We start from the raw sequence: 12,938 nt of genomic DNA on the forward strand, positions 1-12,938 counted from the left end.
CAGTAGTGATGTCGTGAACATGACATTTTCAGTTCGCGAATGGCGAACGGGAACTTCCTCAAACGTTCGCGAACCGGGCGAACTGCCATTGACTTCAATGGGCAGGCGAATTTTAAAACCCACAGGGACTCTTTCTGGCCACAAAAGTGATGGAAAAGTTGTTTCAAGGGGACTAACACCTGGACTGTGGCATGCCGGAGGGGGATCCATGGCAAAACTCCCATGGAAAATTACACAGTTGATGCAGAGTCTAGTTTTAATCCATAAAGGGCAGAAATCACTTAACATTCCTAAATCACAATTGATATGGATTGACACCTGACATATGGATTGACACCTGCCCTCAGAGACCCTGATACACACTGACACAGAGCAGAATAGGGACTGTTCACCCTACATAGGGTCACTTGGCAGGTATGGATTGACACCTGTCCTCAAAGCCCCTGATACACACTGACACAGAGCAGAATAGAGACTGTTCCCCCTACATAGGGTCACTTTGCAGATATGGATTGAAACCTATCCTAAGGATCCCTGATACACACTGACACAGAGCAGAATAGGGACTGTTCCCCCTACATAGGGTCACTTGGCAGATATGGATTAACACCTGTCCTCAGGGACCCTAATACACACTGACACAGAGCAGAATAGAGACTGTTCCCCCTACATAGGGTCACTTGGCAGGTATGGATTGACACCTGTCCTCAGAGACCATGATACACACTGACACAGAGCAGAATAGGGACTGTTCCCCCTACATTGGGTCACTTTGCAGATATGGATTGATACCTGTCCTCAGGGACCCTGATAAACACTGACACAGAGGGAGGGGGTGACTAGTGACAGAGTAAGGGAGGGAAGGGGTGACTAGCGTGAGGGACACAGAGTGAGGGAGGAATGGGTGACACAGTGACAGAGGGAGGGGTTGACTAGTGACAGAGTGCGGCAGTGGGTGACTAGTGACAGAGGGAGGGGGTGACACAGTGACAGAGTGAGGGAGATGGTGACTAGTGACAGAGTGAGGGAGGTGGTGACTGACACTAGTCACCCCATCCCTCCCTCTGTCACTATTCACTCCCTCCCTAACTCTGTCACTAGTCACCCCCTCACTCTGTCACTAGTCACCCCCTCCCTCTGTCACTGTGTCACCCATTCCTCCCTCACTCTGTGTCCCTCACGCTAGTCACCCCTTCCCTCCCTTACTCTGTCACTAGTCATCCCCTCCCTCACTCTGTCACTAGAGTGAGTGGGTGACTAGTGACAGAGTGGGTGACTAGTGACAGAGTGGGTGACTAGTGACAGAGTGAGGGAGGGGATGACTAGTGACAGAGTGAGGGAGGGGGTGACTAGTGACAGAGTGCGGCAGTGCGTGACTAGTGACAGAGGGAGGGTGTGACACAGTGACAGAGTGAGGGAGATGGTGACTAGTGACAGAGTGAGGGAGGTGGTGACTGTCACTAGTCACCCCATCCCTCCCTCTGTCACTAGTCACCCACTCCCGCACTCTGTCACTAGTCACCCCCTCCCTCACTCTGTGTCCCTCACGCTAGTCACCCCTTCCCTCCCATACTCTGTCACTAGTCATCCCCTCCCTTACTCTGTCACTAGCGTGAGTGGGTGACTAGTGACAGAGTGAGGGAGGGGGTGACTAGTAACAGAGTGAGGGAGGGGGTGACACAGTGACAGAGTGAGGGAGGGGGTGACACAGTGACAGAGTGAGGGAGTGACATGGTGACAGAGGGAGGACGTGACTAGTGACAGAGGGAGACTAGTGACAGAGGGAGGGTGGGGTGACTAGTGACAGAGGGTGGGGGTGACACAGTGACAGAGGGAGGAAGGGGTGACTAGTGACAGAGGGGGGGTGGGGGTGACATAGTGACAGAGGGAGGGAGGGGGTGACAGAGTTAGGGAGGGAGTGACTAGTGACTGAGGTGACAAGTGACACAGAGTGAGGGGGTGACTAGTGACACAGTGAGGGAGGGTGACTAGTGACACAGTGAGGGAGGGTGACTAGTGACACAGTGAGGGAGGGTGACTAGTGACAGTGAAGGGGGTGACTAGTGACACAGTGAGGGGGTGACTAGTGACACAGTGAGGGGGTGACTAGTGACAAAGTGAGGGGCAGTGACTAGTGACAGGGGGATGACTAGTGACAGGGAGGGGTGACTAGTGACACAGGGGGGGCTGACTAGTGACACGGGGGGGTTACTAGTGATACAGGGGGGTGACTAGTGACAGGGGGGTTGACTAGTGACAGGGAGGGATGACTAGTGACACGGGGGGTGACTAGTGACACGGGGGGTTGACTAGTGACACGGGGGGTTGACTAGTGACACGGGGGGGTGACTAGTGACACAGGGGGGGTGACTAGTGACACAGGGGGGGTGACTAGTGACACAGGGGGGGTGACTAGTGACACAGGGGGGGTGACTAGTGACAGAGGGGGGGTGACTAGTGACAGGGGGGGGTGACTAGTGACAGGGGGGGGTGACTAGTGACAGGGGGGGGTGACTAGTGACAGGGGGGGGTGACTAGTGACAGGGGGGTGACTAGTGACGGGGGTGAGTAGTGACGGGGGTGAGTAGTGACGGGGGTGAGTAGTGACACAGTGGGGGGGTGACTAGTGACTCAGTGGGGGGGTGACTAGTGACACAGTGGGGGGGTGACTAGTGACACAGTGGGGGGGTGACTAGTGACACAGTGGGGGGGTGACTAGTGACACAGTGGGGGGGTGACTAGTGACACAGTGGGGGGGTGACTAGTGACACAGTGGGGGGGTGACTAGTGACACAGTGGGGGGGTGAGTAGTGACACAGGGGGTGAGTAGTGACACAGGGGGTTGAGTAGTGACACAGTGGGGGGTTGAGTAGTGACACAGTGGGGGGATGAGTAGTGACACAGTGGGAGGATGAGTAGTGACACGGGCGGGTGACTAGTGACACAGGGGGGGTGAGTAGTAACACAGGGGGGTGAGTAGTGACACAGGGGGGTGAGTAGTGACACAGGGGGGATGACTAGTGACACGGGGGTGAGTAGTGATGGGAGGAGACTAGTGACACAGGGGGTGACTAGTGACAGGGGGGGTGACTAGTGACACAGTGGGGGGTGACTAGTGACACAGTGGGGGGTGACTAGTGACACAGTGGGGGGTGACTAGTGACACAGTGGGGGGTGACTAGTGACACAGTGGGGGGTGACTAGTGACACAGTGGGGGGTGACTAGTGACACAGTGGGGGGTGACTAGTGACAATGGGGTGAGTAGTGACACAGGGGGGGTGAGTAGTGACACAGGGGGTTGACTAGTGACACAGGGGGGGACTAGTGACACAGGGGGGGACTAGTGACACAGGGGGGGACTAGTGACACAGGGGGGGACTAGTGACACAGGGGGGGACTAGTGACACAGGGGGGGACTAGTGACACAGGGGGGGACTAGTGACACAGGGGGGGACTAGTGACACAGGGGGGGAGACTAGTGACAGGGGGGGTGACTAGTGACAGGGGGGGTGACTAGTGACAGGGGGGGTGACTAGTGACAGGGGGGGTGACTAGTGACAGGGGGGGTGACTAGTGACAGGGGGGGTGACTAGTGACAGGGGGGGTGACTAGTGACAGGGGGGGTGACTAGTGACAGAGTGAGGGAGGACGTTACACAGTGACAGAGTGAGGGAGGGAGTGACATGGTGACAGAGGGAGGACGAGACTAGTGACAGAGGGAGGGTGGGGTGACTAGTGACAGAGGGTGGGGGTGACACAGTGACAGAGGGAGGAAGGGGTGACTAGTGACAGAGGGAGGAAGGGGGTGACAGAGTTAGGGAGGGAGTGACTAGTGACAGAGGGAGGGGTGACTAGTGACACAGTGAGGGAGGGGTGACTAGTGACACAGTGAGGGAGGGTGACTAGTGACACAGTGGGGGGGTGACTAGTGACAGTGAAGGGGATGACTAGTGATACATTGAGGGGGTGACTAGTGACACAGTGGGGGGTGACTAGTGACAAAGTGAGGGGTGACTAGTGACAAAGTGAGGGGTGACTAGTGACACAGGGGGGTGACTAGTGACACGGGGGGTGACTAGTGACACAGGGGGGTGACTAGTGACACAGGGGGGTGACTAGTGACACAGGGGGGTGACTAGTGACACAGGGGGGTGACTAGTGACACAGGGGGGTGACTAGTGACACAGGGGGGTGACTAGTGACACAGGGGGGTGACTAGTGACACAGGGGGTGACTAGTGACACAGGGGGTGACTAGTGACACAGGGGGTGACTAGTGACACAGGGGGTGACTAGTGACACAGGGGGGTGACTAGTGACACAGGGGGGTGACTAGTGACACAGGGGGTGACTAGTGACACAGGGGGTGACTAGTGACACAGGGGGTGACTAGTGACACAGGGGGTGACTAGTGACACAGGGGGTGACTAGTGACACAGGGGGTGACTAGTGACACAGGGGGTGACTAGTGACACAGGGGGTGACTAATGACACAGGGGGTGACTAATGACACAGGGGGGACTAGTGACACGGGAGGGTGACTAGTGACACAGAGGGGGTGACTAGTGACACGGGGGGTGACTAGTGACACGGGGGGTGACTAGTGACACGGGGGGTGACTAGTGACACGGGGGGTGACTAGTGACACATGGGGGTGACTAGTGACAGAGGGGGTGACTAGTGACGGGGGGTGAGTAGTGACAGGGGGGTGAGTAGTGACAGGGGGGTGATTAGGGACACAGTGAGAGGGGGTGACTAGTGACACAGTGGGGGGGTGACTAGGGACACAGTGGGGGGGTGACTAGGGACACAGTGGGGGGGTGACTAGTGACTCAGTGAGGAGGGTGACTAACGACACAGTGGGGGGTGACTAACGACACAGTGGGGGGTGACTAGTGACACAGTGGGGGGTGACTAGTGACACAGTGGGGGGGTGACTAGTGACACAGGGGGGGGTGACTAGTGACACAGGGGGGGGTGACTAGTGACACGGGGGTGAGTAGTGACACGGGGGGGTGAGTAGTGACACGGGGGGGTGAGTAGTGACACGGGGGGGTGAGTAGTGACACGGGGGGGTGAGTAGTGACACGGGGGGGTGACTAGTGACACCAGGGGGTGACTAGTGACACAGGGGGTGACTAGTGACACAGGGGGTGACTAGTGACACAGGGGGTGACTAGTGACAGGGGGGTGACTAGTGACAGGGGGGTGACTAGTGACAGGGGGGTGACTAGTGACAGGGAGGGGTGACTAGTGACAGGGAGGGGTGACTAGTGACAGGGAGGGGTGACTAGTGACAGGGAGGGGTGACTAGTGACAGGGAGGGGTGACTAGTGACAGGGAGGGGTGACTAGTGACAGGGAGGGGTGACTAGTGACAGGGAGGGGTGACTAGTGACAGGGAGGGGTGACTAGTGACAGGGAGGGGTGACTAGTGACAGGGAGGGGTGACTAGTGACAGGGAGGGGTGACTAGTGACAGGGGGGGGTGACTAGTGACACGGGGGGTGACTAGTGACACGGGGGGTGACTAGTGACACGGGGGGTGACTAGTGACAGGAGGAGTGACTAGTGACACAGAGGGGTGACTAGTGACACAGGGGGGGTGAGTAGTGACAAAGGGGGATGACTAGTGACGGGGGTAACTAGTGACAGGAAGGGTGACTAGTGACACAGGGGGGGTGACTAGTGACAGAAGGGGTGACTATTGACACAAGGGGGGTGACTAATGACACAGGGGGGTGACTAATGACACAGGGGGGGTGAGTAGTGACACAGGGGGGGTGAGTAGTGACACAGGGGGGGTGAGTAGTGACAGGGGGGGTTATTAGGGACACAGTGGGAGGGGGGAAGGGTGATTAGTGCCTACCTTTCTCTCTGCTTCCTCTTCTCTCCCAGGCTGCTGCTCCTTCCCCTGCTGATCGGGCTCTGTGTGAGAGGAGTAAACAGGAAGTGTTACTTCCTGTCCCGCCTCTCCCATCACACAGAGCCGCGAGGGACAGGAGAAGGAGACCTGGCAGAGAGGAGGTGAAGCTGCCAGGTCTCCTTTGAGGATGGGGGGTGACATGCAGAGCGGTAGGTTGTGGGGCCCTGCACTCCATCAGGGGCCCCACAACCTATCAATGAAATTGTTTTCTTTTTTGCCGTTCCAGTTGGAGAGATCTCTGATCTCTCCAGCTGGAGCATGGCTGTGCGGCCGGGCCCCTGGCTGTCTCGGGCCCTCGGTCCATGACCGATGTGCCCGAGTGGTCAGTCCGCCTCTGCACGCTGAAGGCCTGACACTTTTTTTCTTTGTAAAGGCACGCTATAGAGACACCAGATATGAGTGGCAAAGTACACTGGCAGAGATTGGCAGAGTACACGCTGAAGGCCTGACACCCAGACGCTTGCAGACAACTAACTGCTATTCAATCTATTACAGTGAAAAAAAAAATGTCAAGCTTAAGCTATTGTGACACCAGATATGAGTGGTGGCACTGGGCAAGTGGGCACAGTATCCACTGTGAGCCTGACACAGAAGCTGGCAGACAACTAACTGCTATTAGCTTACAGTGAAAAAACTTTTTTTGTTTTTAAGGGCACGCTATAGTCACACCAGATAAGAGTGGCAAAGTGCACTTGCTGAGGTTGGCAGAGTACACGCTGAAGGCCTGACACCCAGACGCTTGCAGACAACTAACTGCTATTAGCTTACAGTGAAAAACTTTTTTTCTTTGGAAAGGCACGCTATAGAGACACCAGATATGAGTGGCAAAGTACACTGGCAGAGGTTGGCAGAGCACACGCTGAAGGCCTGACACCCGCTTTAAGGACACTGACTGCTATTAGCTTACAGTGAAAAACTTTTTTTCTTTGTAAAGGCACGCTATAGAGACACCAGATATGAGTGGCAAAGTACACTGGCAGAGATTGGCAGAGTACACGCTGAAGGCCTGACACCCAGATGCTTGCAGACAACTAACTGCTATTCAATCTATTACAGTGAAAACATTTTTTTTTCTTTTTAAATGTCAAGCTTAAGCTATTGTGACACCAGATATGAGTCGTGACACCAGATATGAGTCGTGACACTGGGCAAGTGGGCACAGTATCCACTGTGAGCCTGACACAGAAGCTGGCAGACAACTAACTGCTATTCAATCTATTACAGTGAAAAAAAATTTTTTTCTTTTTAAATGTCAAGCTTAAGCTACTGTGACACCAGATATGAGTGGTGGCACTGGGCAAATGGGCACAGTATCCACTGAGCCTGACACAGAAGCTGGCAGACAACTAACTGCTATTAGCTTACAGTGAAAAACTTTCTGTTTTTAAGGGCACGCTTTAGTCACACCAGATATGAGTGGCAAAGTGCACTTGCTGAGGTTGGCAGAGTACACGCTGAAGGCCTGACACCCAGACGTTTGCAGACAACTAACTGCTCTTCAATCTATTACAATGAGAAAAAATGTTTTCTTTTTAAATGTCAAGCTTAAGCTATTGTGACACCAGATATGAGTGGTGGCACTGGGCAAATGGGCACAGTCAGGGCCGGACTGGGATAAAAATTTGGCCCGGGCATTTTTTTATCAGAGCAGCCCACTAAGAAGGGGCGGGGCAGAGAGGGTGCGTTTTGTCATCACTAACGACAAACACGCCCCCTTCTCAAAGTGCAGGCCAGGGCAGACCATGCGCAGAGCTCTGCTAAAGATCTCTAGCATGAGAAAAAAGCCCTGTATTTGTTCTGCACAGTGCAAGCAAATTTAATAACATGCTTGCACTGTGTTTCCTTGCAACTTGTCTCTGGTGTCTCTATAAATGGATACCAGGAGACAAAAATGCCAGGAAAGAGTATTGTGCATGTGTTTGGAGCTTGCTTGTGGGATTGTGTGTGTGTATAGTGTGAGCTGATTGTGGTGTGGTATTGTGTAATAAGGTCGGTTTTAGTCGTGTTGTGTTTGTGGTGTAATGTAATGCATATGTGGCTAGGGGCTGTAGAGAATGTGTGTGTATAGGGGATGTAGCAAGTGTGTGCATACAGGCTATAGTGTGTGTGTATATATGTGATGTAGTGTTTGTAGAGAGTGTGTGTTTAGGGGTGTAGTATGCGTTTGCTTACAAGGAATCTAGTGTGTGTATATATATATATATATATATATATATATATATATATATATATATATATATATATATATATATATATATATATGTGTGTGTGTATGTTTGGAAGTATTGTGTATGTGTGTTGGGGAGGTTCTGTGTGTATGTGAGGGGTGCAGTATGTGTGAATGATGGATGCTGTGTATGATGTGTGTGAGGGTGCTGAGTGTGATGTGTGTGAGTCCTGAGTGTGATAGTGCTGTGGATGCTGTGTATGAGTGCTGAGGGTAATGCGTGTGAGAGTGCCGAGTGTGATAGTGCTGTGGATGATGTGTGTGAGTGCTGAGGGTAATGCGTGTGAGAGTGCCAAGTGTGATAGTGCTGTGGATGATGTGCGTGAGTGCGCTGTGTATGATGTGTTTTGTGATAGTGCTGAGTGTGATGTGTGTGTGAGTCCTGAGTGTGATGTGTGTGTGAGTGCTGAGTGTGATGTGTGTGATAGTGCTGTGTATGATGTGTTTTGTGATAGTGCTGAGTGTGAGGTGTTTTGTGATAGTGCTGAGTGTGATGTGTTTTGTGATAGTGCTGAGTGTGATGTGTGTGTGAGTCCTGAGAGTGCTGTGTGTGAGAGTGCTGTGTGTGAGTGCTGAGTGTGATGTGTGTGAAAGTGCTGTGATGGGTTTGAGAGTGCTGTGTGTGATAGTATTGAGAATGATGGGAGTGAGAGTGCTATGTGTGATGGGAGTGAGAGTGCTGTGTGTGATGGGAGTGAGAGTGCTGTGAGTGAGAGTGCTGGGAGTGATGGGAGTGATGGGAGTGCTGTGTGTGATGGGAGTGCTGTGTGTGTGGGAGTGATGGGAGTGCTGGGTGTGATGGGAGTGCTGGGTGTGATGGGAGTGGGAGTGATGGGAGTGCTGGGTGTGGGAGTGATGGGTGTGATGGGAGTGGGAGTGATGGGAGTGCTGGGTGTGATGGGAGTGAGAGTGATGGGAGTGCTGGGTGTGATGGGAGTGCTGTGTGTGATGGGAGTGAGAGTGATGGGAGTGCTGTGTGTGATGGGAGTGAGAGTGCTGGGTGTGATGGGAGTGAGAGTGCTGTGTGTGAATGTTAGAAGGGATTGAGTGTTGGGGGGGGGTAAAATAAAATGTAGCATTATGCCCCCCCTCCCTTCTTACCTGTAGCCTGGGAGGTGGGGGGGTACCGGCACGCTGGTGAGTGAGAGGGGGGACCGGCACGCTGGTATCTTCCCTGGCGGTCCAGTGGGTGAGTGAACTCTAGCCTGCCATGGCAACGCGCCGGATCTCGCGAGTGGAACCTGGCGGAGCTGCAAGATAGAGCTCCGCCGGGTCCTCTCCCTCCCTCCCCAGCCGCATGTCTCTCCAAGTGGGCCGGTGAGGGAGATCTCTGATCTCCTCACCGGCCCTTCATTGAAAACAGCGGGGCCGGCGCTCGGATAGTGCCGGCCCTGCATAGACCGGCAGGGGAGATCCTGGAACTTCCCCTGCCGGCCTCGGCCCCTGGCCACCGCGGCCCACCAGGCATTTGCCCGGTGTGCCCGATGGCCAGTCCGGGCCTGGGCACAGTATCCACTGTGAGCCTGACACAGAAGCTGGCAGGCAGGCAACTGCAATTACATTACACACACAAAAAAAAAAAAAAAAAAGCAGACTGATGTTCTAGCCCTAGAAATGGCTTTTTGGGGTGCTGTTCTTACAGCAGAGATCAGATGAGTCCTTCAGGACTGTAGTGGACACTGAATACCCTAGCCTAGCTATCAATTTCCCTATCTAATGAGCAGCAGCTACACTTTCCCTCCTCTCACTAAGAATGCAGCTTCAGAATGAATCTAAAATGGATGCTGGGAGGGAGGTGGGAGGGTCTGGGAGGTAAGGGTCTGCTGCTAATTTGCTGGAATGTGTCTGCTGACTGTGAGACACAGGGTCAAAGTTTGCTCAATGATGACGAATAGGGGGCGGATCGAACCGCGCATGTGTTCGCCCGCGGTGGCGAATGCGAACACGCTATGTTCGCCAGGAACTATTCGCCAGCGAACAGTTCGGTACATCACTAAAAATCAGTGTTTAAGAAATAGGAGACATTTTTGTTCACAATATGTTAAATGTAAAAAATGGGCAAATCTTTTACTTTTATAGTTAAATTTTAATTTAAAACTGCTCAACATTAATTCACAAAAAAATAAATAAAATACATTGAAAGAACCTGGCTAAAGCATTTCATGCATAACTGCACTTTTTCAAAGGCTGCCCCAGTGCTGGGCTAGCAAGGCCCTGCATACTTCCTGCCTTACCTCACTCTTGCAGCAATGTGTAAACAGACAACAAGCACCTCCTGATAATGTTATTCCCTATTAGACTACAGCCTGCAAACCCTGTATGCTAGTGGCATCGGGGGCAAATGCTCTTGCCAGCTCTCCATGGCAATGACACAGATTGAAAGTGAGAGAGTAAAGTAGGAAAGTCATACACTAACAAAATAATATATATTATTTTTAATGGGACACTTTAGTCACCCAGGCCACTTCAGCTCAATGAAATGGTCTGTGTGCCAGGTCCCTCAGGTTTTAACACTTCAAATGCAAGCATAGCAATGTTTAAATTTGGGGTTAATCCAGCCTCTAGTGGCTGTCTTCCAGACAGACACTAGAGGCGCATCTGCGACGCTGGAGGCATATTATGCCTCCATTGCGCAGAGCATCCATAGGAAAGCATTGACAAATGCTTTCCTATGGACACTTTGAATGCGCACGCAGCACTTGCCGCTCATGCACATTCGGCTCCGCTGACGTCAGACAGGGGAGCTGATGTCGACGGGGAGGAGAGGTAAGCTGCTGAATGTGTTTTAACCCTTTCAGCGCCACGGGAGGGGGACCCTGAGGGTGGGGGAACCCTCAGGGCACTATAGTGTCAGGAAAACCTCTTTGTTTTTCTGACACTATAGTGATCCTTTAATTATATTTAAACCACAAATTTCCAGCACCCACCAGTCACGTTTCTCCCCAGTACCACTTAAATATGGCATGACCAGTTGCATGACACATCGTTACACAATACACAGATGGCACCTCATTCACAGGACATCCACATAACACACAGGGCCGGTGCTTGGATTTTTAGGTACATAGGCGAAGATGCATTTTTCCGCCCCCCCCCCCCCTAAAAAAAAAACATCTTCACCTATGTGCCTCTTAACCAGCCCCTCTCCCCTCCCCGACCCTTAATGGTCCCTTCGTGTTCTTCTCCCCTCCCCCCCTCTTTTCCCTGTCTCTTGGTGTTTCTCTCCCATTCCCTCCCTGTCCCTTGGTGCACCCCACACCCTTTTAGTGGTCACACTCCCCTTCCTGGTGTGTCAGTGTGTACAGAGTGTAGCGGAGCGAGTTTTCTGTACCCGGCCGAACTGACAGGGAGTGCTCTCTCTGTGAGCACCTCCTGTCAGTCTGGCCAGGTACAGGAAACAGAAGCTCCTGTACTGCGCTCCGCTCCGCTACACTCTGTACACACTGACAGTCACACACTCAATGACAAACACACAGACGTCACTGACAGACACAGACTTATTGACAGACACACTGATAGTCACACACAGACTCAATGACAAACATACTCTCACTGATTTGACAGACACACACTCATACACTGACAAACACACTCATCATACACTAACAAACACACTCATCATACACTGACAGACACACTCATACACTCACATGCACACACACAGACGCACTCACTCACACACGCACGCTGTCACTCGCAGACGCACGCTGTCACCCGCAGACGCACGCTGTCACTCGCAGACGCACACGCTGTCACTCACAGACGCACACGCCGTCACTCACAGACGCACACGCCGTCACTCACAGATGCACACGCCGTCACTCACACACAGACACATACACTCACACTCACACACAGACACACACATACACTCACACACACACACACACACAGACACACACACACAGACACACACACACACGACACATACACACACACAGACACACACACACACACAGACACATACACACACATACACTCACTAATTATTTTACAAATAAATATTTTCCACCCAGCCTCCCTACCTGGAGAGCTGGTGTGGATGATGAATCCTTTCCTGGGGTCCAGTGGGGCTGCTGGCATATTCCGGCTCCCGCGGTATCAGCAGACAGACAGCGCGCGAGGGAGCAGAGCAGAGAGGTTAGAGCTCCCTCGCCGCGTCTGATTACAGCACAGCCGCACACAGCACCGGGGGCCGAGATGGTGGCCCGGCAGGAGGGAGAGCTTCCCTCCTGCCGGTCACTGAAATCTTGCGCCCCCAGAGCCCGTGTGCCCTAAGGCGGCCGCCTGTGCCGCCTTATGGACGCGCCGGCCCTGATAACACAGCATGCACTCCACACAAATGTACCTGTTTATTTCTACCAGTGCCATTGGTGACATAGTTGTAGCGTTACTCACCTTTTCCAGGGGGCGGCCGCGGTCCTCTCTTCGAGCTGCGCGCGGTCCTGCTGCTGCAGGAGCCGCGCGCGGCTCATCCGACTGCTTAAACAGGAAGGCGGGCAGTGACCGCGAGAAGCGGTCACGTGTCCCGCCTGAATCTAAGAGCGCGTCGCGAGTCTCGGGCGTGCTCTTAAAGAGACAGTGGGAGTCTAAATTGCCAAAAGGCTCCCATTGGCCCCTGTCATGCCACACACCCCATACACTTACCTTTTGGGGGTGTGGATATAACAGGAGCCAATCACATTAGTTTAGATGCTACATATACTTACCCTTTTCCCTTAGTTCCTTGCCCTATCGTGGTTTCTGCTACAGTTCCCTTTAGCGCTTGTGGTGTTCAGTTGTGTTCC

This window comes from Pelobates fuscus, chromosome 3 (assembly GCF_036172605.1).
Source record: "Pelobates fuscus isolate aPelFus1 chromosome 3, aPelFus1.pri, whole genome shotgun sequence".
Taxonomy (NCBI): Eukaryota; Metazoa; Chordata; class Amphibia; order Anura; family Pelobatidae; genus Pelobates; species Pelobates fuscus.